Here is a 7,821-nt window from a genome sequence, read left to right as displayed (position 1 = left end):
TTGCAAAACCTCTTGCTTGCTCCACGTGCTCAAAGTTTTGCTCTTCCCATATTCGTTTATGGTTCTGTGTTGCTCTTCCTCCATTTATCCCATAGGCAGAAAGGCAGTCAAAAGAAACCAAAGGAGTGAGCATGAAATAAAGCTCTTGGCAGCTAGATTTCACACCCTCTGCCTTTTGGCTTCGTGAAAAAGAAGGTGAAAACAAAAATGGTGAGCGAGGTCATGCATTTTCATTTTGATTTTTGAGGGAATCGAAAATCCAAAATGAATGATATTGCATGATTGTTGGAGGGACGAAAATGTACATTTATGATATAATTATGTTGATAAATTATATAATTATGTTTAAAATAAACAATGTTATATATAATTAGTCAAATATAATACTAATAATAATAATAATAATGTCAATAATAATTACTTATGTTAATATATATTTAATGCAGTATCTAATGTAATACCATTACATAATAATAAATACTTGCTTATTAGTAGTATTATCATAAAACATAATATGTATGATTTATATATATAATGAGAGAGAGAGAGAGAGAGAGAGAGAGAGAGAGAGAGAGAATAAAACACTTCAGGAAGATAATTTCAAATTTAATGAGGGGGAGAAGGAAAGAAAAACACGCTCGCGTGTGTATGTATGTATGTATGTTAGGAGAATAAAACAATAGGGAGAGAGAGAGAGAGAGAGAGAGAGAGAGAGAGAGAGAGAGAGATTGTGTTAACCAATAGTAATATTGGTGCTTCAAAGTTTGGCATAAAGTGCCAAACTTAAGCTAGCGTGTAGCATGGGAGGAAACTAGGAGGGTATATGCTTATACATTTGTAAAAGTATATTCCACACTCAAACAATTTATAGCTAGGATTAAGAGTACTTGCTTATATGCCTTGTTACAATAATTGATATGGCCAAATGTTGGCACATTAGAAAAGCCAAAATTGCTATTACATCCATGAAGAAAATGGAGGTTTTGATCTCACGCAAGAAACAAGGAACATGGTAGTAAATAAGCAGTATGACTAAAAGTAGAGGTCCATGACACTCTTGAGAATTGTTCACGTATTTCACACAATAATGTCTTGGTCTAGATAACTTGGGAGAGAGGTCTAGATAACCATGGTAGTTAAAAGTGACAAATTAAATTATGTTGTATTTGTTGGTGTACTTTTGGTAACTTCTTTGCTTAGAGGAGGACTAAGTGTCACAGCTTGTTTTGTGCAATAAAAAAGAAAAAACCTTCATTACTTAAAAGTCTTCAAACCTTATATCAAACTTTTGAGGGTTTTAAGTTGGTGTACTTAATTATTTAAAAGGCATTTGAGGGTTTTTAGTTTCTTTAGATGCATTGAAGGTGTTAAAAGTCTCCAAACCTCACATCAAACTTTTGATGTTCATTTGAATGGTCTATCATTTTCAAAACAAGTTGTACTAGCACAATGTGTTCCAAGCAAAAAGAAAAAAGAAATCTAGAAATGCTATAGAGGTTTATTTTTTGTTGATGTTTATTGATGAACAATAGTTTTGTTAGGGGATGGAAAACATTGTCTAGCAAACTTTGTTAACTAATATTAACAAGCTCTTATGTACCATGTACCTTTTATGCTTTACTTGCCAAGCCTACTATGTGATATCAAAGTTATAGCTTTATGTCATTATAGCTCTTATGCATTGTGAGCATGGGTAATTCTTGGGTTGTTTATGATTCGAACAATGCACTCTTTTAATGTAGGAAACTTTAGATTCATGGTGCATGCTCGATTCTTTTAACCTAGCCCTAAGCCCAAGCATGCATATGAGCTTATTGATGCTTGTACGGAAGTTTGGCTTGAATGAATTTTGTAGAGAGTTAAGACTTCATTTGTGACTTTTAGGAAGTAAAGATTTGTTTTTCCTTGAGGTGGGACACCTCCCCAAAGTCAATAAATTGTCCATGATACTAGATAAGTCAATTGGAATGGAATTCACCAAAGCATTAGTTTGGCATTAAAAAAATATGTACAAATACCATTCAAAAAGAGTGCTCACTATGTTGAAACAAGTTATAGTTTGGATTATGACATACCAAGAGTCCTTATTGCATTATATTATAATGGCTAATTTAATTGCATGTTTGCACAATATAAGAGGAAAAACACAAATACTGGTTTTGAACTCTCATGTAAGTAACAAGGAGCATGGCCCAAAGCCTTTTTTTTTTTGCCAATGTACCACTTTTCATTGAGAGTAAAATTTGAGTTAATCAAAAGCTATTTTGGGGCTTTTAGTTTCTTCAAATATATTAATAATCTCAAAGAACTCCAAAGTCTCGGTCAAAATTTTATAGTAGCTTTCATTTCCAATAAAAGTGATGTTGAGACAATAGGTTCCAAGCAAAAAAAAAAAAAAAAAAAAAACCATAGAAATACTACAAAATGTTGCATTCTTTCTTCACGTTTGTTAATATTCATGTTGATACATGATTGCTTTAGATTGTTAACAAGCAATGCAATGAAATTCTTGGTCCTCCTTAAGGGGTCTCATCTAGAGAAAAACATTGTCATTGATGATGATGACAAGTATGATTTGTCACCAGTAATTGGATATGGTTTGATGGATTGAGTCCTCATGATTGTGACTTTGTATCTCCATTCAAAGCTATACAAGGTTAAACTAATATATAATGGTTTCATGAAATTGCATGGGTGCTTCAATTGCAACAATAATTGGAAGTTTCTTGCATTGTGACCTATGTTTTGGTGGATTTCACTTCATTTTTTATTTGCTTGAAAGCTCTAACTTGAAGCAATAGTATGCACAATATTAGTTTAGAAAGAGAGCAAGAACCACATTAGCATTATTCATATTTGCAAATAGCATAACTCACAAGTTGAATGACTAGTGGAGCTTGATTACTTTGGGGCTCTCCCTGATGGGCCTACCAAGGAGGAAGACCAATCGTGTTCAAATGGACCAAGGACTCAATCATACATGAATGCACATGGTGAATACGAATGTCCAACCAATGATGCGTAGAATAAGACTTGAACCTACCATCTCATGATTATGAGCTTATAATGTTGCTAATTTGATATCAAAGTGGATTAAGAGACCACTTGAAAGGTACACAAGATTTAGATGAGAGGTCATTCGAGCTAAGCTCACTTGTTTATAAAGGGAATCTTATTGGGATGTTTTAATAACAATTGGAAAGCTAGAGCATTAGCAATTAGCTACAATATTTTGAGAGTAGAAAATAAGGTATTGCAAATCCAAGATAGACATGAAATGCATATGCATAACATATACTATCAAATGCTCTCATGTGCAATATCACACATAAAGATAAAAAACATGACATTCTTTAGATGCTTTAAGAGATTCTCCAAAGTTTTTGGAAAGCACAATCAACACACGTGCCATAAAGATTATACGTAGAGAAGCACATCATGTACCTTCCTAATGGGCTTCATTATGCATTCCTATATAGTTGTTGTAGGATTAATAAATATCATAACACCTAAAATGACTCACTCTTTCTAATGAGTCAAGTGTGCCACATGCCATATAGATTACAGGTAGAGAAGCACATCATGTACCTTCCTAATGGGCTTCATTATGCATTCATATATAGTTGTTGTAGGAGTAATAAATATCACAACACCTAAAATGACCAAGTCTTTCTAATGAGTCAAGTATGCTCGTTTTGCAAGACACTTGTTAGTCCATATTGTGGTTAATAGGATACATGAAATTTTTTGTCATTTTGGTTGTTTTGTGGCATTTTGCTTGTTAACATTTTTAATGCATTTTGATAGTTTAAAAAAGGTTATTTTACACAAATTATGCTTAGTTTATGCATGGTAATTTAGTAATACTTTGATTACATTTCGATTATGACAATATACATGTGGTCATTTAGTAGGTAGATTACAAAGGTGCATTTGATTGTGCTTACCAAAAATTTTGGCCCTTTTGAAAAGCCAAATCTTGTAGAGAGTAAACTTCTACTTGAAACTCATTCAAATAATTGATTCTAGGATTAAACATAGTCAATAAAGTTCCATCAAGTTTTGCTGTCATATGCACATGCTACAGTAGCTCCATAACTCCTTTTTGGTTTGTATAGATTGTAACCACTACACATTAGCATGCATATAGGCTAATATCTAAAGTGAACAACTTGCAATTCTTATTCCATTACCACTCAAAGAAAAAAAAATTGCAACTTTTACACACACATCTAATAAATACTTCGTTTTTCCACCCATCATTTGTATTATGATAACAAGTCACCACGTCCAACATGTAAATCACCTATCTCAACGTGGTTAGTCATTTGGGTTGAAGCACCCAAATCAACATCCTAGAACGAACACACACGCGCACGCACGCATGCACATGCCCACGCCTATGCACACACACATACACACACAAAATTTCCTATCTTTATTCTATCTATGATCTCATCCACCTCAAAATCTTTGGCTTCCATTGGCTAATATTGCATTTCTTCTTCTTTCTTTTTGAGATGCTCACCATATGAAACTTTTGGAATACCATCATGTATGATGACTATTCTCTATCTTTATCAAAACCTTAGATTTTATTAGCTCTTGTGTTAGTTGAATCTTTACTACTTCTTTATGTAACTTTACTTTTAATTTAGCAAATCTTTCCTACTTCCTATTTTGCTAAAGAACTCCTCTAAATTGTCCCATTTCTTCTTCAATGAGCTTATATCTTGAATACGACCAAGTGTATTTCAAATTTTAATTTATCAAATATTACCTATTTATATGTGTGTTAAACAAATCTCCTACACTATTTCATGCCTCCTTAGGTGAGCTTACCTCTTGAATATGGTCAAACCTGCTATTATAAACAACCAATATGTGAGTTATGACATGACAAGCATTTTAATTCCAAGCCCCCCAAGTCTAAGATCCCTCTATGTTTGGTTCCCTATCTACATGGCGCTTTGGCTCTTCTTATCATGTTACATACACAAATCTCTATCATAAGAAAAGTTATGATCTAAACTTACATTAGCCACATTTTCTTAAAGTGATTTTTCCTGAATCTTCTTTGTTGAATACAGAAAAATTTTGATGGAGGATCCAAATAGCTACAAAAGTGCATTTTCTCTTACAAGACTAGTGAAGGATTGCATATGTCATGTGCAACATGTTAGTTTGAAAAACAACAAAGGCATTATTTCTCCAAAAGAAAAAAAAAAGGAAGCTCAACAAAGTGATTAGATGTAATTGATTAGCATGTATGGGGGCATTAAAAAACCACTATTAAATGAAGCTCATATAAAAAATAAATCCATACATAATAATGAAAGTGTGGTCCACTAGATTAAAGGCAATATTGGATTGTTTACATAGTTTCAAAGCTTTAAAGGCTACAATTGTAAGTGAGACGTGGATGAAGGTAAATGCCTTGTTTAGATGGTGTAGGGGCATTTTTAAACTAAATTTAATGATTTAATGAGTAGCCATGGGGCTAAAAGGCAATTCACACGCAAGTTTATGCCACAACAAAATGGTTTTCTTGGTATGAAACTCATTAGGAGATTTCTTAGGTCTGAAAATCACCTTTTAGAATGTAGATGGAGAATGCTCTGGACCCATAGGAGCAAAGCATATGTTATGGAATTTCTATTTAAAAATCAAAAAACAATTTTCTAAAAAGACATATACATTTAAAATTACAAATTATTGATGTAAATATCTATTTTTAAGCTTATATAGACATGGTAATGCCACTCTTTACATTAATGGCACAGGGTCTAGTTGAGTCTATGTTGAAAATTTTATAGATATCAAAGAGAAGGGAGAAGAGTACATAGTATGGAGTTATTGAAGCAAAGCTCTCTTTACTTTTAGTATAGTTAGAAGCATTGCTTGTGAATGCAATCTGTGGCATGCAAGCTCCAATGAGAGTCAATCTATGTAATCAATAAGGTTGGCAATATGAAAATATTTTGTCATACTTGTATACAAAGTTGATAATAATGAGAATGAATATCTACAGTACCCACTTGGGTAAACTCTCAACTAGCTACAAAAAGTAGAAACACAAAACTAGCACTTAGACTAAAAATTCGAGAACGAAAGGTAAATGCTTGGTTTAAGGGCTTGATAGCTATGGTTGGTTTCCTCAAGGGCAATTATGTAGTTAGCAAGGAGATTGTGAGAATGTGTGTGATTGGGAGGCTTGCCATTGCGCGTGACCCCCTATGTGCCACTACCCTCAATTCCATCCAACCCTTGACATCCATGTGGTTGCTATCATAGTGTCTCATGGCTTCTTCTTGCTCTTGGATAGCCCTAAGTTGGGCTTATTTGCGGAATCCATCTTTTCCCTATCTCTCTCTCTAGAAAATTTCTTTGCTCAAGTCATTTTCTCTTTATGGTGATGGCCAATTACAAATCCAAAATGTTGAATTGTAGTGATTTCAAATTTATTTAGATCAAAATTTGATTATGTGTGCAAACTCATCTCTTGCATAAATAAAAACTTGTTACCCAAAATGCAAGCGTTGATTAACAAAAGAAGCTTGCACCACAATAACCACAAAAATATGGTTTAGAAGAAGTGAGCTGATGCACATTCTCCACCTACAATTTTCACCATTTAAAAGGTTTGGCCCCATTAGGAAGTGCTCCATACAACACACAAATTGGTGAGTAGCTCTAAAGCCACTCAAAGTAACAACTGCTAGCAATATTTGCAAAATAATGTACATTTTCTTACATATCATACAAAATAAAACTCTAGTGTTGCCTATAAAAACAAAGAAAATAGATTATTGTTCTAGAGCAGTCCTACTAAAACTTGAATAAAAGAAAGTACTATTTGAAGAAGCTAACTTGCAATAATACCCTTGATCATGTACTTACTTCTCATTTGTAAGTTGTAAAAATAATTTGCATGTCATTGTTGTTCACTGATGCAAAAAATTCAAAATTCCCAAAAAAGAGGTTGCATGGTTTCGCAAAGGTCCCAGTATCAAAGGCTCTTTGCAAAAAGCAACCATGTGGACCTCCATTGGCTCTGCAAGAAGGTTGGTATGTCAAAAACACGAGAACATAGAACTTGAGCCACTATACATAGAGAGAATGAAGGATAAACATGACCAAAAGTTAAGTAGAACAAAATTACAATGGATTTGGTGAGTTCCTCCACATTGGGGTGACAAAGCCTCCTTAAGTTGAGTGTGTCTCCTGTCTTAAGTTTAAAACTAGCCGAGGTGGGGGACTCCACTTGCTTCAAGTTCAATCACATGTTAAATGTAGAGTTGAGTTTCCTCATCCAAATTATTATGCTTAAAATAGGTTCATGGGGTTTGGAGTAGGCTAGTCCTCATTATGCTTAGGTGGAGGTAGATGTTGGAGCTTGTGTTGTGGTGATTGGGGTTGAGGTTGGGGTTTAGGTTGGGATTGGGGCTAGGCTTGGGTTTTAGGTTGGGATTGGGGTTGGGCCTAATGTTGGGATTGTGAACTTGGGTTCTAGCCAGGGTTATTGAGTTATTTGTTGTTGTGAGCAAGTATGCATGTCATGAGAGATAGGGGTAGCCATAGTATGTAAAGAGAAATCGTGAGGATGTCCCATATATGATAGTTTGAGATGATGACAAGGTTGAGAAACTTTTTGTAGTGGAGAAACAAAAGGCACAAAGTGTTGAAGTCGTTGTGCATGATTGTGACTCTAAGGGCGTGGGTGACAAAGAAGTAGGAGTCTTTGAAAAATTTAATTAGAAAGTCCTTGACAATCTCCTAAAGAGTGAGAAGTGCTAAGATGGTCCAATGCATGTCAATGCC

This window comes from Lygodium microphyllum, chromosome 7 (assembly GCF_053477565.2).
Source record: "Lygodium microphyllum isolate KBCC chromosome 7, Lygodium_microphyllum_v1.1.10, whole genome shotgun sequence".
Classification (NCBI taxonomy): domain Eukaryota; kingdom Viridiplantae; phylum Streptophyta; class Polypodiopsida; order Schizaeales; family Lygodiaceae; genus Lygodium; species Lygodium microphyllum.
The sequence above is the reverse complement of the archived record's forward strand: the minus strand, read 5'-3'. Positions refer to the sequence as shown.